The sequence below is a fragment of the Lissotriton helveticus genome, chromosome 12, assembly GCF_964261635.1.
Source record: "Lissotriton helveticus chromosome 12, aLisHel1.1, whole genome shotgun sequence".
Taxonomy (NCBI): Eukaryota; Metazoa; Chordata; class Amphibia; order Caudata; family Salamandridae; genus Lissotriton; species Lissotriton helveticus.
In genome coordinates, this window is record NC_136073.1 from 130298758 (window position 1) to 130324759 (window position 26002).

General features: G+C 42.0%; 11 non-coding genes across 11 annotated transcripts; all 11 read right to left on the minus strand.

Moving 5' to 3' along the window:
- Positions 1–241: 241 nt before the first annotated feature.
- Positions 242–323, minus strand: TRNAS-AGA (transfer RNA serine (anticodon AGA)). Its single transcript has one exon. It is a non-coding gene; the product is annotated as a tRNA-Ser (tRNA).
- Positions 324–3182: 2859 nt separating this feature from the next.
- Positions 3183–3264, minus strand: TRNAS-AGA (transfer RNA serine (anticodon AGA)). Its single transcript has one exon. It is a non-coding gene; the product is annotated as a tRNA-Ser (tRNA).
- A 2038-nt stretch (positions 3265–5302) lies between these two features.
- Positions 5303–5374, minus strand: TRNAH-GUG (transfer RNA histidin (anticodon GUG)). The gene has a single exon. It is a non-coding gene; the product is annotated as a tRNA-His (tRNA).
- Positions 5375–6664: 1290 nt separating this feature from the next.
- On the minus strand, positions 6665–6746 carry TRNAS-AGA (transfer RNA serine (anticodon AGA)). The gene has a single exon. It is a non-coding gene; the product is annotated as a tRNA-Ser (tRNA).
- Positions 6747–10140: 3394 nt separating this feature from the next.
- TRNAS-AGA (transfer RNA serine (anticodon AGA)) lies at positions 10141–10222 on the minus strand. Its single transcript has one exon. It is a non-coding gene; the product is annotated as a tRNA-Ser (tRNA).
- A 3410-nt stretch (positions 10223–13632) lies between these two features.
- On the minus strand, positions 13633–13714 carry TRNAS-AGA (transfer RNA serine (anticodon AGA)). Its single transcript has one exon. It is a non-coding gene; the product is annotated as a tRNA-Ser (tRNA).
- Positions 13715–15213: 1499 nt separating this feature from the next.
- TRNAH-GUG (transfer RNA histidin (anticodon GUG)) lies at positions 15214–15285 on the minus strand. Its single transcript has one exon. It is a non-coding gene; the product is annotated as a tRNA-His (tRNA).
- Positions 15286–16570: 1285 nt separating this feature from the next.
- TRNAS-AGA (transfer RNA serine (anticodon AGA)) lies at positions 16571–16652 on the minus strand. Its single transcript has one exon. It is a non-coding gene; the product is annotated as a tRNA-Ser (tRNA).
- A 2854-nt stretch (positions 16653–19506) lies between these two features.
- On the minus strand, positions 19507–19588 carry TRNAS-AGA (transfer RNA serine (anticodon AGA)). Its single transcript has one exon. It is a non-coding gene; the product is annotated as a tRNA-Ser (tRNA).
- Positions 19589–22432: 2844 nt separating this feature from the next.
- Positions 22433–22514, minus strand: TRNAS-AGA (transfer RNA serine (anticodon AGA)). Its single transcript has one exon. It is a non-coding gene; the product is annotated as a tRNA-Ser (tRNA).
- A 3339-nt stretch (positions 22515–25853) lies between these two features.
- TRNAS-AGA (transfer RNA serine (anticodon AGA)) lies at positions 25854–25935 on the minus strand. Its single transcript has one exon. It is a non-coding gene; the product is annotated as a tRNA-Ser (tRNA).
- Positions 25936–26002: the final 67 nt, after the last annotated feature.

A 26002-nucleotide genomic window follows, 5' to 3' on the forward strand; every position in this document is an offset into this window, starting at 1 on the left:
TAAAGTAAGTTTCAAGTGCATGCACAGGTATGACTGAGAGAGCCAGGGTATAATAATTTGAAGCGTTTGTACCAGCGCTAATGTAGGACGAGAGTTATAGCAAAGATATGAAAGGGGTAGCGATAATAAATATGTGAAAGGGCAATAGTGACACCAAAATAAGCCACCTATTTATAAAACTGACATGGAAGAAATACTAAAGGTTAATTTCTGAAATTGTAGCCGATGTTAAAAAGATTCTCGTTGCTGGCAGGATTCGAACCTGCGCGGGGAGACACCAATGGATTTCTAGTCCATCGCCTTAACCACTCGGCCACAACAACTGACTGTAAGCTTTGTGCAAATAATCTGTATGCAAGTTTTCAAGGTGTTCCACAGCAAATTCCTGATATTCTGCAATGCACTTTTTAAAAATAATGTTTTTTTCAGCAGGCACATTCTCTCCTAAAAACAAAAATTGCATGAGTATATCTCTAGTTTGGAAAAGGATAGGCTTTCATGCATACTCTCATCTGGCACTCAAGTTTTTGGGACCCTATTGCACTCTGTTTTCGTGCTGCTTTTAGTTTATGGCCCATATTACAGAAGTCTACCATCTTTGAGTATTTGAGGCTCCTTTGTAAGTGCTTTATCTTTTTTCCTTGAAGAGCTATATAATAAAGGGATTCGGGAAAGATTGCATTTATGGAAGATAAAAGAAGGCAAACTTGTCTCACCAAATGCCGTAGAGAAACCTGATGTTTTACTCATGTTATCCTTAGTTCGATATTGTTAGACCTTGCATTCTTAAGGTGGTCTCAACCCTACCTTTTTGCTTTTCACCTCCGCATTTTGCTGTATCTTTTTGTTGGCCTTAGGACTCTGATCAATTTATCGCTACTAATCAGTGCTGAAGTGCACGTGCTTCTTCCCTAATCATGTGTGTAATTGGAGTATACCTGACTGACAGATTTAATTTACTTGAAAGCCCCTTATAAAGTGGTATACCATATACCCAGGGACTGATTGTGCAGCCCAAAGAAGTAGCATTTCAAACCTGTCTCAAGCCTGCTACTGCAGTGCCTGTGCTGCAGTGTACTGCCACTTCGACTTGCCATTTAAAACTACTTGCCAAGCCTTAAACTCCAATTTTATTACATATAATTAACCCCTAAGGTAGGCCCTAGGTAGTCCTAGGGGCATCATGCTATGTAAGTAAAAGGTAAGACATGTACTGTGGTAGTTTGCATGTCCTGGTAGTACCAAACAGTCTATTACATTTTTCACTACTGTGAGGTCTGCCCCTCTCATAGGTTAACATTGGGTATTCCCTTATACTTTTTGGGGGGTAATTCCATATCAGAGAGGAGAAGCTTTATTTATTTATTGATGAATCCTATTTACTGGTGAGGTTGGATTTAACTTTACTATTTTATAAATGATATTTTTAGAGAGTGAGCATTTCTCTGCACTTACTGCTCTATTTGCCTGAAAACCTGTCTCCAATTGACGTCTGGATTGGGCTGCGAGACAGCTACATTTGTGCATTCCATCTAGACAGCCACAACACAGGTCACTCAGCTGCAACTGAATTCATCTGCTTTCTGATTGGCATGGGGGAGAGCTCCGTTCCCCCCACCACTAATATGTTCAAGAACGATAATTTATGTCAGTAGGTACAATATAGCTACATCTTATAATCATGTGCGTTTAAATAATTTGTCGTTAGATCGTTTAAATATTTAAAAGGATCTGTTTTAATAGACATTTTACAAAAACAACTGGTACATTTAGTAGTTCTGTAAAAGAAAAACCCAACTGCCGTGACATTGCCAACCACAATGCCGTGACTCTGATTTGAACCGAGGTTGCTGCGGCCACAACGCAGAGTACTAACCACTATACAATCACGGCGAGCTACTTGGGCTCAATAACATACAGTGACATGGAGAATTTATAATTCGGAACACTCAGGGCTACTCCTGTGATAGGCTGAATGTGTTCATTGCTTCCTCATTCCTTATACAAATGCTTTGTCTCCTCAGTGGTTGATAGGCTGAAACCGTTTCCTGGCCGCCTGCTTGTGTACTGCCAGTAGTCAAAGATCACACATACACATGTGGGCCTGTGATGGGACACCAATGCAGAGAAACACACCTGCCGCAGATCTTCTATTCTGTCTATTAGACCTGCATCTCCCCTGTACCTCCTCAAGCCATCTCTACGTGAAGCAAGAAAGAGTTAAGGAGAGGTCCATCTACTCTTTTATAGGGAGGATGCTGCCGTGAGCTCCTCCCAGCTAATCACACAAACAGCAGTAAAGCAAGATAACTACACAGTTAGGGGGGACTGCATGGTTAGGTTTTTGAGGAATTATTGAAACTGACTTCAGTGACCCATGATCAGAGCTGTGGCTAATGACTGCGTGCCTAATTATGATGAAGCAAGCACCATGGCTCGTAGGGGCCCCACAACACGCTTTTCTTAGCTCATTGAATTAAATTATAAACTTCTGCCATGTGTGAGTGGTAAATGCTTGTTAATTTGGTTGCTTTTCCAATTCACGTCTGACAACAAGATGAAGGAGCATTGGGGCATCAGAATCTTTGGAAAGTAGCCACCAACCTCAGAGAAAGAGAGAAAGAGGGAAAAGGAAGTATGAGGTGTGGAGAAAACAGCAGCAGGTACAAGGAGCTCAAATGAGATTAATGGCGCCTAAATAGAGCACGTAAAGGAACAGTTACAAATCTCAGAAAAGGGAAAGAAAGACTAGGAAAAAAACACAGAATGAGCCTGTAGATAAAATTCTCTTCCTGGGACAGCAGGCTAAGAGAAATTGCACAGGGAGCAGTTAAGCTTGTAACACGGGGAGAATAGAAAAGAAAATGCAATTTTATGAAGTGTGTTTGCCTAATCCAGCAAGCACTTTTATTTTATTTTTCTGTTTGCTTCTTTTATTGGTAAAGTAAGTTTCAAGTGCATGAACAGGTATGACTGAGAGAGCCAGGGTATAATAATTTGAAGCGTTTGCACCAGCGCTAATGTAGGACGAGAGTTATAGCAAAGATATGAAAGCGGTAGCGATAATAAATATGTGAAAGGGCAATAGTGACACCAAAATAAGCCACGTATTTATAAAACTGACATGGAAGAAATACTAAAGGTTAACTTCTGAAATTGTAGCCGATGTTAAAAAAAATTCTCATTGTTGGCAGGATTCGAACCTGCGCGGGGAGACACCAATGCATTTCTAGTCCATCGCCTTAACCACTCGGCCACAACAACTGACTGTAAGTTTTGTGCAAATAATCTGTATGAAAGTTTTCAAGGTGTCCCACAGCAAATTCCTGATATTCTGCAATTCACTTTTTAAAAATAATGTTTTTTTCAGCAGGCACATTCTCTCCTAAAAACAAAAATTGCATGAGTATATCTCTAGTTTGGAAAACGATAGGCTTTCATGCATACTCTCATGTGGCACTCAAGTTTTTGGGACCCTATTGCACTCTGTTTTCGCGCTGCTTTTAGTTTATGGCCCATATTACAGAAGTCTACCATCTTTGAGTATTTGAGGCTCCTTTGTAAGTGCTTTATCTTTTTTCCTTGAAGAGCTATATATTGAAGGGATCCGGGAAAGATTGCATTTATGGAAGATAAAAGAAGGCAAACTTGTCTCACCAAATTGCGTAGAGAAACCTGATGTTTTACTCATGTTATCCTTAGTTCGTTTTTGTTAGACCTTGCATTCTTAAGGTGGTCTCAACCCCACCTTATTGCTTTTCACCTCCGCATTTTTCTGTATCTTTTTGTTGGCCTTAGGACACTGATCACTTTATCGCTACTAATCAGTGCTGAAGTGCACGTGCATCTTCCCTAATCATGTGTGTAATTGGAGTATACCTGACTGACAGATTTAATTTACTTGAAATCCCCTTGTAAAGTGGTATACCATATACCCAGGGACTGATTATGCCGCCCAAAGAAGTAGCATTTCAAACTGTCTCAAGCCTGCTACTGCAGTGCCTGTGCTGCAGTGTACTGCCACTTCGACTTGCCATTTAAAACTACTTGCCAAGCCTTAAACTCCAATTTTATTACATATAATTAACCCCTAAGGTAGGCCCTAGGTAGTCCTAGGGGCATCATGCTATGTAAGTAAAAGGTAAGACATGTACTGTGGTAGTTTGCATGTCCTGGTAGTACCAAACAGTCTATTACATTTTTCACTACTGTGAGGTCTGCCCCTCTCATAGGTTAACATTGGGTATTCCCTTATACTTTTTGGGGGGTAATTCCATATCAGAGAGGAGAAGCTTTATTTATTTATTGATAAATCCTATTTACTGGTAAGGTTGGATTTAACTTTACTATTTTATGAATGTCATTTTCTAGAGAGTGAGCATTTCTCTGCACTTACTGCTCTATTTGCCTGAAAACCTGTCTCCAATTGACGTCTGGATTGAGTTGCGAGACAGCTACATTTGTGCATTCCATCTAGACAGCCACAACACAGGTCACTCAACTGCAACTGAATTCATCTGCATTCTGATTGGCATGGGGGAGAGCTCCGTTCCCCCCACCGCAAATAGGTTCAAGAACGATAATTTAGCCGACTGGACTAAGGAAACGCCCTCTACGCCGGAACCACAGCCAAGCTACAGAAAAGACTCCAGCGCATCCAGAACGCCTCCGCCCGACTCATCCTGGATGTCCCCTGACGCAGCCACATCTCCGGCCACCTGAGGAACCTGCACTGGCTCCCCGTCGACAAGAGGATCACGTTCCGGCTCCTCACCAACACACACAAGTCTCTCCACGACCTGTGCCCCAAGTACCTCAACGACCGCCTGACCTTCTACACGCCCACCCGCCAGCTACGGTCCACCAGCCTCGCCCTCGCAGCCGTACCACGCATCCGAAGAGCCACCGCCGGAGGAAGATCCTTCTCTTACCTGGCTGCCAAGACTTGGAACTCCCTCCCCATCCACCTTCGGCTGACCCAGGACCATCTCGCCTTCAGGAAACAACTCAAGACCTGGCTGTTCGAGCAGTAGCAGACCCCTCCCCCCAAGCACCTTGAGACCCTCCCGGGTGAGTAGTGCGCTATACAAATGGCATGATTGATTGATTGATTGATTGATTAATTTATGTCAGTAGGTACAATATAGCTACATCTTATAATCATGTGTGTTTAAATAATTTGTCGTTAGATCGTTTAAATATTTATAAGGATCTGTTTTAATAGACATTTTACAAAAACAACTGGTACATTTGGTAATTCTGTAAAAGAAAAACCCAACTGCCATGACATTGCCAACCACAATGCCGTGACTCGGATTCGAACCGAGGTTGCTGCGGCCACAACGCAGAGTGCTAACCACTATACGATCACGGCGAGCTACTTGGGCTCAATAACATATAGTGACATGGAGAATTTATAATTCGGAACACTCAGGGCTACTCCTGTGATAGGCTGAATGTGTTCATTGCTTCCTCATTCCTTATACAAAGGCTTTGTCTCCTCAGTGGTTGATAGGCTGAAACCGTTTCCTGGCCGCCTGCTTGTGAACTTCCAGAAGTCAAAGATCACACATACACTTGTGGGCCTGTGATGGGACACCAATGCAGAGAAACACACCTGGCGCAGATCTTCTATTCTGTCTATTAGACCTGCATCTCCCCTGTACCTCCTCAAGCCATCTGTATGTGAAGCAAGAAAGAGTTAAGGAGAGGTCCAACTACACTTTTATAGGGAGGATGCTGCCGTGAGCTCCTCCCAGCTAATCACACAAACAGCAGTAAAGCAAGATAACTACACAGTTAGGGGGGACTGCATGGTTAGGTTTTTGAGGAATTATTGAAACTGACCTCAGTGACCCATGATCAGAGCTGTGGCTAATGACTGCATGCCTAATTATGATGAAGCAAGCACCATGGCTTGTAGGGGCCCCACAACACGCTTTTCTTAGCTCATTGAATTAAATTATAAACTTCTGCCATGTGTGAGTGGTAAATGCTTGTTAATTTGGTTGCTTTTCCAATTCACGTCTGACAACAAGATGAAGGAACATTGGGGCATCAGAATCTTTGGAAAGTAGCCACCAACCTCAGAGAAAGAGAGAAAGAGGGAAAAGGAAGTATGAGGTGTGGAGAAAACAGCAGCAGGTACAAGGAGCTCAAATGAGATTAATGGCGCCTAAATAGAGCACGTAAAGGAACAGTTACAAATCTCAGAAAAGGGAAAGAAAGACTAGGAAAAAAACACAGAATGAGCCTGTAGATAAAATTCTCTTCCTGGGACAGCAGGCTAAGAGAAATTACACAGGGAGCAGTTAAGCTTGTAACACGGGGAGAATAGAAAAGAAAATGCAGTTTTATGAAGTGTGTTTGCCTAATCCAGCAAGCACTTTTATTTTATTTTTCTGTTTGCTTCTTTTATTGGTAAAGTAAGTTTCAAGTGCATGAACAGGTATGACTGAGAGAACCAGGGTATAATAATTTGAAGCGTTTGCACCAGCGCTAATGTAGGACGAGAGTTATAGCAAAGATATGAAAGCGGTAGCGATAATAAATATGTGAAAGGGCAATAGTGACACCAAAATAAGCCACCTATTTATAAAACTGACATGGAAGAAATACTAAAGGTTAACTTCTGAAATTGTAGCCGATGTTAAAAAAAAATTCTTGTTGTTGGCAGGATTCGAACCTGCGCGGGGAGACCCCAATGGATTTCTAGTCCATCGCCTTAACCACTCGGCCACAACAACTGACTTTTTGTGAAAATAATCTGTATGAAAGTTTTCAAGGTGTCCCACAGCAAATTCCTGATATTCTGCAATTCACTTTTTAAAAATAATGTTTTTTTCAGCAGGCACATTCTCTCCTAAAAACAAAAATTGCATGAGTATATCTCTAGTTTGGAAAAGGATAGGCTTTCATGCATACTCTCATGTGGCACTCAAGTTTTTGGGACCCTATTGCACTCTGTTTTCGCGCTGCTTTTAGTTTATGGCCCATATTACAGAAGTCTACCATCTTTGAGTATTTGAGGCTCCTTTGTAAGTGCTTTATCTTTTTTCCTTGAAGAGCTATATATTGAAGGGATCCGGGAAAGATTGCATTTATGGAAGATAAAAGAAGGCAAACTTGTCTCACCCAATTGCGTAGAGAAACCTGATGTTTTACTCATGTTATCCTTAGTTCGTTTTTGTTAGACCTTGCATTCTTAAGGTGGTCTCAACCCCACCTTATTGCTTTTCACCTCCGCATTTTGCTGTATCTTTTTGTTGGCCTTAGGACTCTGATCACTTTATCCCTACTAATCAGTGTTGAAGTGCACGTGCTTCTTCCCGAATCATGTGTGTAATTGGAGTATACCTGACTGACAGATTTAATTTACTTGAAAGCCCCTTGTAAAGTGGTATACCATATACCCAGGGACTGATGGTGCCGCCCAAAGAAGTAGCATTTCAAACTGTGTCAAGCCTGCTACTGCAGTGCCTGTGCTGCAGTGTACTGCCACTTCGACTTGCCATTTAAAACTACTTGCCAAGCCTTAAAATCCAATTTTATTACATATAATTAACCCCTAAGGTAGGCCCTAGGTAGTCCTAGGGGCATCATGCTATGTAAGTAAAAGGTAAGACATGTACTGTGGTAGTTTGCATGTCCTGGTAGTACCAAAGAGTCTATTATATTTTTCACTACTGTGAGGTCTGCCCCTCTCATAGGTTAACATTGGGTATTCCCTTATACTTTTTGGGGGGTAATTCCATATCAGAGAGGAGAAGCTTTATTTATTTATTGATAAATCCTATTTACTGGTAAGGTTGGATTTAACTTTACTATTTTATAAATGTCATTTTTAGAGAGTGAGCATTTCTCTGCACTTACTGCTCTATTTGCCTGAAAACCTGTCTCCAATTGACGTCTGGATTGGGTTGCGAGACAGCTACATTTGTGCATTCCATCTAGACAGCCACAACACAGGTCACTCAACTGCAACTGAATTCATCTGCATTCTGATTGGCATGGGTGAGAGCTCCGTTCCCCCCCACCGCAAATAGGTTCAAGAACGATAATTTAGCCGACTGGACTAAGGAAACGCCCTCTACGCCGGAACCACAGCCAAGCTACAGAAAAGACTCCAGCGCATCTAGAACGCCTCCGCCTGACTCATCCTGGATGTTCCCCGACGCAGCCACATCTCCAGCCACCTGAGGAACCTGCACTGGCTCCCCGTCGACAAGAGGATCACGTTCCGGCTCCTCACCAACACACACAAGTCTCTCCACGACCTGGGCCCCAAGTACCTCAACGACCACCTGACCTTCTACACGCCCACCCGCCAGCTACGGTCCACCAGCCTCGCCCTCGCAGCCGTACCACGCATCCGAAGAGCCACCGCCGGAGGAAGATCCTTCTCTTACCTGGCTGCCAAGACTTGGAACTCCCTCCCCATCCACCTTCGGCTGACCCAGGACCATCTCGCCTTCAGGAAACAACTCAAGACCTGGCTGTTCGAGCAGTAGCATACCCCTCCCCCCAAGCGCCTTGAGACCCTCCCGGGTGAGTAGTGCGCTATACAAATGGCATGATTGATTGATTGATTGATTGATTAATTTATGTCAGTAGGTACAATATAGCTACATCTTATAATAATGTGTGTTTAAATAATTTGTCGTTAGATTGTTTAAATATTTAAAAGGATCTGTTTTAATAGACATTTTACAAAAACAACTGGTACATTTGGTAATTCTGTAAAAGAAAAACCCAACTGCCATGACATTGCCAACCACAATGCCGTGACTCGGATTCGAACCGAGGTTGTTGCGGCCACAACGCAGAATACTAACCACTATACGATCACGGCGAGCTACTTGGGCTCAATAACATATAGTGACATGGAGAATTTATAATTTGGAACACTCAGGGCTACTCCTGTGATAGGCTGAATGTGTTCATTGCTTCCTCATTCCTTATACAAAGGCTTTGTCTCCTCAGTGGTTGATAGGCTGAAACCGTTTCCTGGCCGCCTGCTTGTGAACTGCCAGAAGTCAAAGATCACACATACACTTGTGGGCCTGTGATGGGACACCAATGCAGAGAAACACACCTGGCGCAGATCTTCTATTCTGTCTATTAGACCTGCATCTCCCCTGTACCTCCTCAAGCCATCTGTATGTGAAGCAAGAAAGAGTTAAGGAGAGGTCCATCTACACTTTTATAGGGAGGATGCTGCCGTGAGCTCCTCACAGCTAATTACACAAACAGCAGTAAAGCAAGATAACTACACAGTTAGGGGGACTGCATGGTTAGGTTTTTGAGGAATTATTGAAACTGACCTCAGTGACCCATGATCAGAGCTGTGGCTAATGAGTGCGTGCCTAATTATGATGAAGCAAGCACCATGGCTCGTAGGGGCCCCACAACACGCTTTTCTTAGCTCATTGAATTAAAGTATAAACTTCTGCCATGTGTGAGTGGTAAATGCTTGTTAATTTGGTTGCTTTTCCATTTCACGCCTGACAACAAGATGAAGGAACATTGGGGCATCAGAATCTTTGGAAAGTAGCCACCAACCTCAGAGAAAGAGAGAAAGAGGGAAAAGGCAGTATGAGGTGTGGAGAAAACAGCAGCAGGTACAAGGAGCTCAAGTGAGATTAATGGCGTCTAAATAGAGCACGTAAAGGAACAGTTACAAATCTCAGAAAAGGGAAAGAAAGACTGGGAAAAAAACACAGAAAGAGCCTGTAGATAAAATTCACTTCCTGGGACAGCAGGCTAAGAGAAATTACACAGGGAGCAGTTAAGCTTGTAACACGGGGAGAATAGAAAAGAAAATGCAGTTTTATGAAGTGTGTTTGCCTAATCCAGCAAGCACTTTTATTTTATTTTTCTGTTTGCTTCTTTTATTGGTAAAGTAAGTTTCAAGTGCATGCACAGGTATGACTGAGAGAGCCAGGGTATAATAATTTGAAGCGTTTGCACCAGCGCTAATGTAGGACGAGAGTTATAGCAAAGATATTAAAGCGGTAGCGATAATAAATATGTGAAAGGGCAATAGTGACACCAAAATAAGCCACCTATTTATAAAACTGACATGCAAGAAATACTAAAGGTTAACTTCTGAAATTGTAACCGATGTTAAAAAAAAATTCTCGTTGTTGGCAGGATTCGAACCTGCGCGTGGAGACCCCAATGGATTTCTAGTCCATCGCCTTAACCACTCGGCCACAACAACTGACTGTAAGTTTTGTGCAAATAATCTGTATGAAAGTTTTCAAGGTGTCCCACAGCAAATTCCTGATATTCTGCAATGCACTTTTTAAAAATAATGTTTTTTTCAGCAGGCACATTCTCTCCTAAAAACAAAAATTGCATGAGTATATCTCTAGTTTGGAAAAGGATAGGCTTTCATGCATACTCTCATGTGGCACTCAAGTTTTTCGGACCCTATTGCACTCTGTTTTCGTGCTGCTTTTAGTCTATGGCCCATATTACAGAAGTCTACCATCTTTGAGTATTTGAGGCTCCTTTGTAAGTGCTTTATCTTTTTTCCGTGAAGAGCTATATAATAAAGGGGTCAGGGAAAGATTGCATTTATGGAAGATAAAAGAAGGCAAACTTGTCTCACCAAATGCCGTAGAGAAACCTGATGTTTTACTCATGTTATCCTTAGTTCGTTTTTGTTAGACCTTGCATTCTTAAGGTGGTCTCAACCCCACCTTATTGCTTTTCACCTCCGCATTTTGCTGTATCTTTTTGTTGGCCTTAGGACTCTGATCACTTTATCGCTACTAATCAGTGCTGAAGTGCACGTGCTTCTTCCCGAATCATGTGTGTAATTGGAGTATACCTGACTGACAGAATTAATTTACTTGAAAGCCCCTTGTAAAGTGGTATACCATATACCCAGGGACTGATTGTGCCGCCCAAAGAAGTAGCATTTCAAACCTGTCTCAAGCCTGCTACTGCAGTGCCTGTGCTGCAGTGTACTGCCACTTCGACTTGCCATTGAAAACTACTTGCCAAGCCTTAAACTCCAATTTTATTACATATAATTAACCCCTAAGGTAGGCCCTAGGTAGTCCTAGGGGCAACATGCTATGTAAGTAAAAGGTAAGACATGTACTGTGGTAGTTTGCATGTCCTGGTAGTAACAAACAGTCTATTACATTTTTCACTACTGTGAGGTCTGCCCCTCTCATAGGTTAAGATTGGGTATTCCCTTATACTTTTTGGGGGGTAATTCCATATCAGAGAGGAGAAGCTGTATTTATTCATTGATAAATCCTATTTACTGGTGAGGTTGGATTTAACTTTACTATTTTATAAATGCCATTTTTAGAGAGTGAGCATTTCTCTGCACTTACTGCTCTATTTGACTGAAAACCTCAATCAATCAATCAATCAGTGACATTTATAGAGCGCACTACTTACCCGTAGGGTCTCAAGGCGCTTGGGGGTGGGGGGGGTGCCGTTACTGCTCGAACAGCCAGGTCTTGAGCTTCTTCCTGAAGGAGAGGTGGTCTTGGGTCAGGCGCAGGTCGGCTGGGAGGGAGTTCCAGGTCTTGGCGGCCAGGTAGGAGAAGGACCTTCCTCCTGTTGTCGCTCTGCGGATGCGTGGGACGGTGGCGAGAGCGCGGATGGCTGAGCGGAGGTGACGTTTGGGAGCGTGGAAGTTGATTCGGGTGTTGAGGTAGCTCGGGCCTTGATCGTGTAGGGCTTTGTGTGCGTGGGTGAGGAGGCGGAAGGTGATTCTCTTGTTGACGGGAAGCCAATGAAGGTCTCTTAGGTGTCCGGAGATGTGGCTGTTTCGTGGGATGTCAAGGATGAGTCTGGCTGAGGCGTTCTGGATCCGCTGGACTCTCTTCTGGAGCTTGGCGATGGTTCCGGCGTAGAGGGCGTTGCCGTAGTCCAGTCGGCTGGTGACGAGGGCCTGGGTGACCTGTCTCCAATTGACGTCTGGATTGGGCTGCGAGACAGCTACATTTGTGCATTCCATCTAGACAGCCACAACACAGGTCACTCAACTGCAACTGAATTCATCTGCATTCTGATTGGCATGGGGGAGAGCTCCGTTCCCCCCACCGCAAATAGGTTCAAGAACGATAATTTATGTCAGTAGGTACAATATAGCTACATCTTATAATCATGTGTGTTTAAATAATTTGTCGTTAGATCTTTTAAATATTGAAAAGGATCTGTTTTAATAGACATTTTTCAAAAACAACTGGTACATTTGGTAATTCTGTAAAAGAAAAACCCAACTGCTGTGACATTGCCAACCACAATGCCGTGACTCGGATTCGAACTGAGGTTGCTGCAGCCACAACGCAGAGTACTAACCACTATACGATCACGGAGAGCTACTTGGGCTCAATAACATACAGTGACATGGAGTATTTATAATTCGGAACACTCAGGGCTACTCCTGTGATAGGCTGAATGTGTTCATTGCTTCCTCATTCCTTATACAAAGGCTTTGTCTCCTCAGTGGTTGATAGGCTGAAACCGTTTCCTGGCCGCCTGCTTGTGAACTGCCAGGAGTCAAAGATCACACATACACTTGTGGGCCTGTGATGGGACACCAATGCAGAGAAACACACCTGGCGCAGATCTTCTTTTCTGTCTATTAGACCTGCATCTCCCCTGTACCTCCTCAAGCCATCTGTATGTGAAGCAAGAAAGAGTTAAGGAGAGGTCCATCTACACTTTTATAGGGAGGATGCTGCCGTGAGCTCCTCCCAGCTAATCACACAAACAGCAGTAAAGCAAGATAACTACACAGTTAGGGGGACTGCATGGTTAGGTTTTTGAGGAATTATTGAAACTGACCTCAGTGACCCATGATCAGAGCTGTGGCTAATGACTGCGTGCCTAATTATGATGAAGCAAGCACCATGGCTCGTAGGGGCCCCACAACACGCTTTTCTTAGCTCATTGAATTAAAGTATAAACTTCTGCCATGTGTGAGTGGTAATGATTTGTTAATTTGGTTGCTTTTCCAATTCATGTCTGACAACAAGATGAAGGAACATTGGGGCATCAGAAGCTTTGGAAAGTAGCCACCAACCTCAGAGAAAGAGAGAAAGAGGGAAAAGGCAGTAGGAGGTGTGGAGAAAACAGCAGCAGGTACAAGGAGCTCAAATGATATTAATGGCGCCTAAATAGAGCACGTAAAGGAACAGTTACAAATCTAAGAAAAGGGAAAGAAAGACTAGGAAAAAACACAGAAAGAGCGTGTAGATAAAATTCTCTTCCTGGGACAGCAGGCTAAGAGAAATTACACAGGGAGCAGTTAAGCTTGTAACATGGGGAGAATAGAAAAGAAAATGCAGTTTTATGAAGTGTGTTTGCCTAATCCAGCAAGCACTTTTATTTTATTTTTCTACTTGCTTCTTTTATTGGTAAAGTAAGTTTCAAGTGCATGAATGGTATGACTGAGAGAGCCAGGGTATAATAATTTGAAGCGTTTAGACCAGCGCTAATGTAGGACGAGAGTTATAGCAAAGATATGAAAGGGGTAGCGATAATAAATATGTGAAAGGGCAATAGTGACACCAAAATAAGCCACCTATTTATAAAACTGACATGGAAGAAATACTAAAGGTTAACTTCTGAAATTGTAGCCGATGTTAAAAAGATTCTCGTTGTTGGCAGGATTCAAACCTGCGCAGGGAGACCCCAATGGATTTCTAGTCCATCACCTTAACCACTCGGCCACAACAACTGACTGTAAGTTTTGTGCAAGTAATCTGTATGCAAGTTTTCAAGGTGTTCCACAGCAAATTCCTGATATTCTGCAATGCACTTTTTAAAAATAATGGTTTTTTCAGCAGGCACATTCTCTCCTAAAAACAAAAATTGAATGAGTATATCTCTAGTTTGGAAAAGGATAGGCTTTCATGCATACTCTCATGTGGCACTCAAGTTTTTGGGACCCTATTGCACTCTGTTTTCGTGCTGCTTTTAGTCTATGGCCCATATTACAGAAGTCTACCATCTTTGAGTATTTGAGGCTCCTTTGTAAGTGCTTTATCTTTTTTCCTTGAAGAGCTATATAATAAAGGGGTCAGGGAAAGATTGCATTTATGGAAGATAAAAGAAGGCACCCTTATCTCACCAAATGCCGTAGAGAAACCTGATGTTTTACTCATGTTATCCTTAGTTTGTTTTTGTTAGACCTTGCATTCTTAAGGTGGCCTCAACCCTACCTTATTGCTTTTCACCTACGCATTTTGCTGTATCTTTTTGTTGGCCTTAGGACTCTGATCACTTTATCGCTACTAATCAGTGCTGAAGTGCACGTGCTTCTTCCCTAATCATGTGTGTAATTGGAGTATACCTGACTGACAGATTTAATTTACTTGAAAGCCCCTTGTAAAGTGGTAGAACATATACTCAGGGACTGATTGCGCCGACCAAAGAAGTAGCATTTCAAACCTGTCTCAAGCCTGCTACTGCAGTGCCTGTGCTGCAGTGTACTGCCACTTCAACTTGCCATTTAAAACTACTTGCCAAGCCTTAAACTTCAATTTTATTACATATAATTAGCCCCTAAGGTAGGCCCTAGGTAGTCCTAGGGGCATCATGCTATGTAAGAAAAAGGTAAGACATGTACTGTGGTAGTTTGCATGTCCTGGTAGTACCAAACAGTCTATTACATTTTTCACTACTTTGAGGTCTGCCCCTCTCATAGGTTAGCATTGGGTATTCCCTTATACTTTTTGGGGGGTAATTCCCTATCAGAGAGGAGAAGCTTTATTTATTTATTGATAAATCCTATTTACTGGTGAGGTTGGATTTAACTTTACTATTTTATAAATGCCATTTTTAGAGAGTGAGCATTTCTCTGCACTTACTGCTCTATTTGCCTGAAAACCTGTCTCCAATTGACGTCTGGATTGGGCTGCGAGACAGCTACATTTGTGCATTCCCTCTAGACATCCACAACACAGGTCACTCAACTGCAACTGCATTCATCTGCATTCTGATTGGCATGGGGGAGAGCTCTGTTCCCCCCACCGCAAATAGGTTCAAGAACGATAATTTATGTCAGTATGTACAATATAGCTACATCTTATAATCATGTGTGTTTAAATAATTTGTCGTTAGGTTGTTTAAATATTTAAAAGGATCTGTTTTTAATAGACATTTTACAAAAACAACTGGTACATTTGGTAATTCTGTAAAAGAAAAACCCAACTGCGGTGACATTGCCAACCACGATGCCGTGACTCGGATTCGAACCGAGGTTGCTGCAGCCACAACGCAGAGTACTAACCACTATACGATCACGGCGAGCTACTCGGGGTCAATAACATTCAGTGACATGGAGAATTTATAATTTGGAACACTCAGGGCTACTCCTGTGATAGGCTGAATGTGTTAATTGCTTCCTCATTCCTTATACAAAGGCTTTGTCTCCTCAGTGGTTGATAGGCTGAAACCGTTTCCTGGCGGCCTGCTTGTGAACTGCCAGGAGTCAAAGATCACACATACACTTGTGGGCCTGTGATGGGACACCAATGCAGAGAAACACACCTGACACAGATCTTCTATTCCGTCTATTAGACCTGCATCTCCCCTGTACCTCCTCAAGCCATCTGTATGTGAAGCAAGAAAGAGTTAAGGAGCGGTCCATCTACACTTTTATAGGGAGGATGCTGCCGTGAGCTCCTCCCAGCTAATCAGACAAACAGCAGTAAAGCAAGATAACTACACAGTTAGGGGGGACTGCATGGTTAGGTTTTTGAGGAATTATTGAAACTGACCTCAGTGACCCATGATCAGAGCTGTGGCTAACGACTGCGTGCCTAATTATGATGAAGCAAGCACCATGGCTCGTAGGGGCCCCACAACACGCTTTTCTTAGCTCATTGAATTAAATTATAAACTTCTGCCATGTGTGAGTGGTAAATGCTTGGTAATTTGGTTGCTTTTCCAATTCACGTCTGACAACAAGATGAAGGAACATTGGGGCATCAGAAGCTTTGGAAAGTAGCCACCAACCTTAGAGAAAGAGAGAAAGAGGGAAAAGGCAGTATGAGGTGTGGAGAAAACAGCAGCAGGTACAAGGAGCTCAAATGAGATTAATGGCGCCTAAATAGAGCACGTAAAGGAACAGTTACAAATCTCAGAAAAGGGAAAGAAAGACTAGGAAAAAAACACAGAATGAGCCTGTAGATAAAATTCTCTTCCTGGGACAGCAGGCTAAGAGAAATTACACAGGGAGCAGTTAAGCTTGTAACACGGGGAGAATAGAAAAGAAAATGCAGTTTTATGAAGTGTGTTTGCCTAATCAAGCAAGCACTTTTGTTTTATTTTTGTTTGCTTCTTTTATTGGTAAAGTAAGTTTCAAGTGCATGCCCAGGTATGACTGAGAGAGCCAGGGTATAATAATTTGAAGCGTTTGCACCAGCGCTAATGTAGGACGAGAGTTATAGCAAAGATATGAAAGCGGTAGCGATAATAAATATGTGAAAGGGCAATAGTGACACCAAAATAAGCCACGTATTTATAAAACTGACATGGAAGAAATACTAAAGGTTAACTTTTGAAATTGTAGCCGATGTTAAAAGTTTCTCGTTATTGGCAGGATTCGAACCTGCGCAGGGAGACCCCAATGGATTTCTAGTCCATCGCCTTAACCACTCGGCCACAGCAACTGACTGTAAGTTTTGTGCAAATAATCTGTATGAAAGTTTTCAAGGTGTCCCACAGCAAATTCCTTGTATTCTGCAATTCACTTTTTTAAAATAATGTTTTTTTCAGCAGGCACATTCTCTCCTAAAAACAAAAATTGCATGAGTATATCTCTAGTTTGGAAAAGGATCGGCTTTCATGCATACTCTCATGTGGCTCTCAAGTTTTTGGGACACTATTGCACTCTGTTTTCGTTCTGCTTTTAGTCTATGGCCCATATTACAGAAGTCTACCATCTTTGAGTATTTGAGGCTCCTTTGTAAGTGCTTTATCTTTTTTACTTGAAGAGCTATATAATAAAGGGGTCAGGGAAAGATTGCATTTATGGAAGATAAAAGAAGGCACCCTTATCTCACCAAATGCCGTAGAGAAACCTGATGTTTTACTCATGTTATCCTTAGTTTGTTTTTGTTAGACCTTGCATTCTTAAGGTGGCCTCAACCCTACCTTATTGCTTTTCACCTACGCATTTTGCTGTATCTTTTTGTTGGCCTTAGGACTCTGATCACTTTATCGCTACTAATCAGTGCTGAAGTGCACGTGCTTCTTCCCTAATCATGTGTGTAATTGGAGTATACCTGACTGACAGATTTAATTGACTTGAAAGCCCCTTGTAAAGTGGTATACCATATACCCAGGAACTGATTGTGCCGCCCAAAAAAGTAGCATTTCAAACCTGTCTCAAGCCTGCTACTGCAGTGCCTGTGCTGCAGTGTACTGCCACTTCGACTTGCCATTTAAAACTACTTGCCAAGCCTTAAACTCCAATTTTATTACATATAATTAACCAAAAGGTAGGCCCTAGGTAGTCCTAGGGGCATCATGCTATGTAAGTAAAAGGTAAGACATGTACTGTGGTGGTCTGCACGTCCTGGTAGTACCAAACAGTCTATTACATTTTTCACTACTGTGAGGTCTGCCACTCTCATAGGTTAGCATTGGGTATTCCCTTATACTTTTTGGGGGGTAATTCCATATCAGAGAGCAGAAGCTTTATTTATTTATTGATAAATCCTATTTACTGGTGAGGTTGGATTTAACTTTACTATTTTATAAATGCCATTTTTAGAGAGTGAGCATTTCTCTGCACTTACTGCTCTATTTGCCTGAAAACCTGTCTCCAATTGACGTCTGGATTGGGCTGCGAGACAGCTACACTTGTGCATTCCCTCTAGACAGCCACAACACAGGTCACTCAAAGCAACTGCATTCATCTGCATTCTGATTGGCATGGGGGAGAGCTCCATTCCCCCACCGTAAATAGGTTCAAGAACGATAATTTATGTCAGTAGGTACAATATAGCTACATCTTATAATCATGTGTGTTTAAATAATTTGTCGTTAGATCGTTTAAATATTTTAAAGGATCTGTTTTTAATAGACATTTTACAAAAACAACTGGTACAATTGGTAATTCTGTAAAAGAAAAACCCAACTGCCGTGACATTGCCAACCACAATGCCGTGACTCAGATTCAAACCGAGGTTGCTGCAGCCACAATGCAGAGTACTAACCACTATACGATCACGACGAGCTACTTGGGTACAATGACATACAGTGACATGGAGAATTTATAATTCGGAACACTCAGGGAACTCCTGTGATAGGCTGAATGTGTTCATTGTTTCCTCATTCCTTATACAAAGGCTTTGTCTCCTCAGTGGTTGATAGGCTGAAACTGTTTCCTGGCCGCCTGCTTGTGAACTGCCAGGAGTCAAAGATCACACATACAATTGTGGGCCTGTGATGGGACACCAATGCAGAGAAACACACCTGGCGCAGATCTTCTATTCTGTCTAGTAGACCTAAATCTCCCCTGTACCTCCTCAAGCCATCTGTATGTGAAGCAAGAAAGAGTTAAGGAGCGGTCCATCTACACTTTTATAGGGAGGATGCTGCCGTGAGCTCCTCCCAGCTAATCACACAAACAGCAGTAAAGCAAGATAACTACACAGTTAGGGGGGACTGCATGGTTAGGTTTTTGAGGAATTATTGAAACTGACCTCAGTGACCCATGATCAGAGCTGTGGCTAATGACTGCGTGCCCAATTATGATGAAGCAAGCACCATGGCTCGTAGGGGCCCCACAACACGCTTTTCTTAGCTCATTGAATTAAAGTATAAACCTCAGCCATGTATGAGTGGTAAAGGCTTGTTAATTTGGTTGCTTTTCCAATTCACGTCTGACAACAAGATGAAGGAACATTGGGGCATCAGAAGCTTTGGAAAGTAGACACCAACCTCAGAGAAAGAGAGAAAGAGGGAAAAGGCAGCATGAGGTGTGGAGAAAACAGCAGCAGGTACAAGGAGCTCAAATGAGATTAATGGCGCCTAAATAGAGTACATAAAGGAACAGTTACAAATCTAAGAAAAGGGAAAGAAAGACTAGGAAAAAAACACGGAAAGAGCCTGTAGATATAATTCTCTTCCTGGGACAGCAGGCTAAGAGAAATTACACAGGGAGCAGTTAAGCTTGTAACACGGGGAGAATAGAAAAGAAAATGCAGTTTTATGAAGTGTGTTTGCCTAATCCAGCAAGCACTTTTGTTTTATTTTTCTATTTGCTTCTTTTATTGGTAAAGTAAGTTTCAAGTGCATGAATGGTATGACTGAGAGAGCCAGGGTATAATAATTTGAAGTGTTTGCACCAGCGCTAATGTAGGACGAGAGTTATAGCAAAGATATGAAAGGGGTAGCGATAATAAATATATGAAAGGGCAATAGTGACACCAAAATAAGCCACCTATTTATAAAACTGACATGGAAGAAATTCTAAAGGTTAACTTCTGAAATTGTAGCCGATGTTAAAAAGTTTCTCGTTGTTTTCAGGATTCGAACCTGCGCGGGGGGACCCCAATGGATTTCTAGTCCATCGCCTTAACCACTCGGCCACAACAACTGACTGTAAGTTTTGTGCAAATAATCTGTATGAAAGTTTTCAACGTGTCCCACAGCAAATTCCTGATATCCTGCAATGCACTTTTTAAAAATAATGTTTTTTTCAGCAGGCACATTCTCTCCTAAAAACAAAAATTGCATGAGTATATCTCTAGTTTGGAAAAGGATAGGCTTTCATGCATACTCTCATGTGGCACTCAAGTTTTTGGGACCCTATTGCACTCTGTTTTCGTGCTGCTTTTAGTCTATGGCCCATATAACAGAAGTCTACCATCTTTGAGTATTTGAGGCTCCTTTGTAAGTGCTTTATCTTTTTTACTTGAAGAGCTATATAATAAAGGGGTCCGGGAAAGATTGCATTTATGGAAGATAAAAGAAGGCACACTTGTCTAACCAAATGCCGTAGAGAAACCTGATGTTTTACTCATGTTATCCTTAGTTCGTTTTTGTTAGACCTTGCATTCTTAAGGTGGTCTCAACCCTACCTTATTGCTTTTCACCTACGCATTTGGCTGTATCTTTTTGTTGGCCTTAGGACTCTAATCAATTTATCGCTTCTAATCATTGTGCTGAAGTGCACGTGCTTCTTCCCTAATCATGTGTGTAATTGTAGTATACCTGACTGACAGATTTAATTTACTTTAAAGCCCCTTGTAAAGAGATATACCATATACCCAGAAACTGATTGTGCCGCCCAAAAAAGTAGCATTTCAAACCGGTCTCAAGCCTGCTACTGCAGTGCCTGTGCTGCAGTGTACTGCCACTTCGACTTGCCATTTAAAACTACTTGCCAAGCCTTAAACTCCAATTTTATTACATATAATTAACCAAAAGGTAGGCCCTAGGTAGTCCTAGGGGCATCATGCTATGTAAGTAAAAGGTAAGACATGTACTGTGGTAGTTTGCATGTCCTGGTAGTACAAAACAGTCTATTACATTTTTCACTACTGTGAGGTCTGCCCCTCTCATAGGTTAGCATTGGGTATTCCCTTATACTTTTTGGGGGGTAATTCCATATCAGAGAGGCGAAGCTTTATTTATTTATTGATAAATCCTATTTACTGGTGAGGTTGGATTTAACTTTACTATTTTATAAATGCCATTTTTAGAAAGTGAGCATTTCTCTGCACTTACTGCTCTATTTGCCTGAAAACCTGTCTCCAATTGACGTCTGGATTGGGCTGCGAGACAGCTACATTTGTGCATTCCCTCTAGACAGCCACAACACAGGTCACTCAACTGCAACTGCATTTTGATTGGCATGGGGGAGAGCTCCATTCCCCCCACCACAAATAGGTTCAAGAACGATAATTTATGTCAGTAGGTACAATATAGCTACATCTTATAATAATGTGTGTTTAAATAATTTGTCGTTAGATCGTTTAAATATTTTAAAGGATCTGTTTTTAATAGACATTTTACAAAAACAACTGGTACATTTGGTAATTCTGTAAAAGAAAAACCCAACTGCTGTGACATTGCCAACCACAATGCCGTAACTCATCTTCGAACCAAGGTTGCTGCGGCCACAACGCAGAGTACTAACCACTATACGATCACGGCGAGCTACTTGGGCTCAATAACATACAGTGACATGGAGAATTTATAATTCGGAACACTCAGGGAACTCCTGTGATAGGCTGAATGTGTTCATTGCTTCCTCATTCCTTATACAAAGGCTTTGTCTCCTCAGTGGTTGATAGGCTGAAACTGTTTCCTGGCCGCCTGCTTGTGAACTGGCAGGAGTCAAAGATCACACATACACTTGTGGGCCTGTGATGGGACACCAATGCAGAGAAACGCACCTGGCTCAGATCTTCTATTCTGTCTAGTAGACCTGCATCTCCCCCGTACCTCCTCAAGCCATCTGTATGTGAAGCAAGAAAGAGTTAAGGAGCGGTCCATCTACACTTTTATAGGGAAGATGCTGCCGTGAGCTCCTCCCAGCTAATCACACAAACAGCAGTAAATCAAGATAACTACACAGTTAGGGGGGACTGCATGGTTAGGTTTTTGAAGAATTATTGAAACTGACCTCAGTGACCCAAGATCAGAGCTGTGGCTAATGACTGCGTGCCTAATTATGATGAAGCAAGCACCATGGCTCGTAGGGGCCCCACAACACGCTTTTCTTAGCTCAATTAAAGTATAAACCTCTGCCATGTATGAGTGGTAAAGGCTTGTTAATTTGGTTGCTTTTCCAATTCACGTCTGACAACAAGATGAAGGAACATTGGGGCATCAGAAGCTTTGGAAAGTAGCCACCAACCTCAGAGAAAGAGAGAAAGAGGGAAAAGGCAGTATGAGGTGTGGAGAAAACAGCAGCAGGTACAAGGAGCTCAAATGAGATTAATGGCGCCTAAATAGAGCACATAAAGGAACAGTTACAAATCTAAGAAAAGGGAAAGAAAGACTAGGAAAAAAACACGGAAAGAGCCTGTAGATAAAATTCTCTTCCTGGGACAGCAGGCTAAGAGAAATTACACAGGGAGCAGTTAAGCTTGTAACACGGGGAGAATAGAAAAGAAAATGCAGTTTCATGAAGTGTGTTTGCCTAATCCAGCAAGCACTTTTGTTTTATTTTTCTATTTGCTTCTTTTATTGGTAAAGTAAGTTTCAAGTCCATGAATGGTATGACTGAGAGAGCCAGGGTATAATAATTTGAAGTGTTTGCACCAGCGCTAATGTAGGACGAGAGTTATAGCAAAGATATGAAAGGGGTAGCGATAATAAATATGTGAAAGGGCAATAGTGACACCAAAATAAGCCACCTATTTATAAAACTGACATGGAAGAAATTCTAAAGGTTAACTTCTGAAATTGTAGCCGATGTTAAAAAGTTTCTCGTTGTTGGCAGGATTCGAACCTGCGCGGGGGGACCCTAATGGATTTCTAGTCCATCGCCTTAACCACTCGGCCACAACAACTGACTGTAAGTTTTGTGCAAATAATCTGTATGAAAGTTTTCAAGGTGTGCCACAGCAAATTCCTGATATCCTGCAATGCACTTTTAAAAAAATGTTTTTTTCAGCAGGCACATTCTCTCCTAAAAACAAAAATAAGGCTACATCTTATAATCATGTGTGTTTAAATAATTTGTCGTTAGATCATTTAAATATTTTAAAGGATCTGTTTTTAATAGACATTTTACAAAAACAACTGGTACATTTGGTAATTCTGTAAAAGAAAAACCCAACTGCCGTGACATTGCCATCCACAATGCCGTAACTCGGATTCGAACCAAGGTTGCTGCAGCCACAACGCAGAGTACTAACCACTATACGATCACGGCGAGCTACTTGGGCTCGATAACATACAGTGACATGGAGAATTTATAATTCGAAACACTCAGGGAACTCCAGTGATAGGCTGAATGTGTTCATTGCTTCCTCATTCCTTATACAAAGGCTTTGTCTCCTCAGTGGTTGATAGGCTGAAACCGTTTCCTGGCCGCCTGCTTGTGAACTGGCAGAAGTCAAAGATCACACATACACTTGTGGGCCTGTGATGGGACACCAATGCAGAGAAACACACCTGGCGCAGATCTTCTATTCTGTCTATTAGACCTGCATCTCCCCTGTACCTCCTCAAGCCATCTGTATGTGAAGCAAGAAAAAGTTAAGGAGCGGTCCATCTACACTTTTATAGGGAGGATGCTGCCGTGAGCTCCTCCCAGCTAATCACACAAACAGCAGTAAAGCAAGATAACTACACAGTTAGGGGGGACTGCATGGTTAGGTTTTTGAGGAATTATTGAAACTGACCTCAGTGACCCATGATCAGAGCTGTGGCTAATGACTGCGCGCCCAATTATGATGAAGCAAGCACCATGGCTCGTAGGGGCCCCACAACATGCTTTTCTTAGCTCAATTAAAGCATAAACCTCTGCCATGTATGAGTGGTAAAGGCTTGTTAATTTGGTTGCTTTTCCAATTCACGTCTGACAACAAGATGAAGGAACATTGGGGCATCAGAAGCTTTGGAAAGTAGCCACCAACCTCAGAGAAAGAGAGAAAGAGGGAAAAGGCAGTGTGAGGTGTGGAGAAAACAGCAGCAGGTACAAGGAGCTCAAATGAGATTAATGGCGCCTAAATAGAGCACATAAAGGAACAGTTACAAATCTAAGAAAAGGGAAAGAAAGACTAGGAAAAAAACACGGAAAGAGCCTGTAGATAAAATTCTCTTCCTGGGACAGCAGGCTAAGAGAAATTACACAGGGAGCAGTTAAGCTTGTAACACGGGGAGAATAGAAAAGAAAATGCAGTTTTATGAAGTGTGTTTGCCTAATCCAGCAAGCACTTTTGTTTTATTTTTCTATTTGCTTCTTTTATTGGTAAAGTAAGTTTCAAGTGCATGAATGGTATGACTGAGAGAGCCAGGGTATAATAATTTGAAGTGTTTGCACCAGCGCTAATGTAGGACGAGAGTTATAGCAAAGATATGAAAGGGGTAGCGATAATAAATATGTGAAAGGGAAATAGTGACACCAAAATAAGCCACCTATTTATAAAACTGAAATGGAAGAAATTCTAAAGGTTAACTTCTGAAATTGTAGCCGATGTTAAAAAGTTTCTCGTTTTTGGCAGGATTCAAATCTGCGTGTGGGGACCCCAATGGATTTCTAGTCCATCGCCTTAACCACTCGGCCACAACAACTGACTCTAAGTTTTGTGCAAATAATCTTGATATCCTGCAATGCACTTTTTAAAAATAATGTTTTTTTCAGCAGGCACATTCTCTCCTAAAAACAAAAATAAGGCTACATCTTATAATCATGTGTGTTTAAATAATTTGTCAGTAGATCGTTTAAATATTTTAAAGGATCTGTTTTTAATAGACATTTTACAAAAACACGTGGTACATTTGGTAATTCTGTAAAAGAAAAACCCAAATGCCGTGATATTGCCAACCACAATGCCGTGACTCGGATTCGAACCGAGGTTGCTGCAGCCACAACGCAGAGTACTAAACGATCACGGCGAGCTACTTGGGCTCAATAACATACACAGACATGGAGAATTTATAATTCGAAACACTCAGGGAACTCCAGTGATAGGCTGAATGTGTTCATTGCTTCCTCATTCCTTATACAAAGGATTTGTCTCCTCAGTGGTTGATAGGCTGAAACCGTTTCCTGGCCGCCTGCTTGTGAACTGCCAGAAGTCAAACATCACACATACACTTGTGGGCCTGTGATGGGACACCAATGCAGAGAAACACACCTGGCGCAGATCTTCTATTCTGTCTATTAGACCTGCATCTCCCCTGTACCTCCTCAAGCCATCTGTATGTGAAGCAAGAAAAAGTTAAGGAGCGGTCCATCTACACTTTTATAGGGAGGATGCTGCCGTGAGCTCCTCCCAGCTAATCACACAAACAGCAGTAAAGCAAGATAACTACACAGTTAGGGGGGACTGCATGGTTAGGTTTTTGAGGAATTATTGAAACTGACCTCAATGACCCATGATCAGAGCTGTGGCTAATGACTGCGCGCCCAATTATGATGAAGCAAGGACCATGGCTCGTAGGGGCCCCACAACACGCTTTTCTTAGCTCATTGAATTAAAGTATAAACCTCTGCCATGTATGAGTGGTAAAGGCTTGTTAATTTGGTTGCTTTTCCAATTCACGTCTGACAACAAGATGAAGGAACATTGGGGCATCAGAAGCTTTGGAAAGTAGCCACCAACCTCAGAGAAAGAGAGAAAGAGGGAAAAGGCAGTATGAGGTGTGGAGATAACAGCAGCAGGTACAAGGAGCTCAAATGAGATTAATGGCGCCTAAATAGAGCACATAAAGGAACAGTTACAAATCTAAGAAAAGGGAAAGAAAGACTAGGAAAAAAACACAGAAAGAGCCTGTTGATAAAATTCTCTTCCTGGGACAGCAGGCTAAGAGAAATTACACAGGGAGCAGTTAAGCTTGTAACACGGGGAGAATAGAAAAGAAAATGTGGTTTTATGAAGTGTGTTTGCCTAATCTAGCAAGCACTTTTGTTTTATTTTTCTATTTGCTTCTTTTATTGGTAAAGTAAGTTTCAAATGCATGAATGGTATGACTGAGAGAGCCAGGGTATAATAATTTGAAGTGTTTGCACCAGCGCTAATGTAGGACGAGAGTTATAGCAAAGATATGGAAGGGGTAGCGATAATAAATATGTGAAAGGGCAATAGTGACACCAAAATAAGCCACCTATTTATAAAACTGACATTGAAGAAATTATAAAGGTTAACTTCTGAAATTGTAGCCGATGTTAAAAAGTTTCTCGTTGTTGGCAGGATTCAAACCTGCGCGGGGGGACCCCAATGGATTTCTAGTCTATCGCCTTAACCACTCGGCCACAACAACTGACTGTAAGTTTGGGGCAAATAATCTGTATGAAAGTTTTCAAGGTGTTCCACAGAAAATTCCTGAT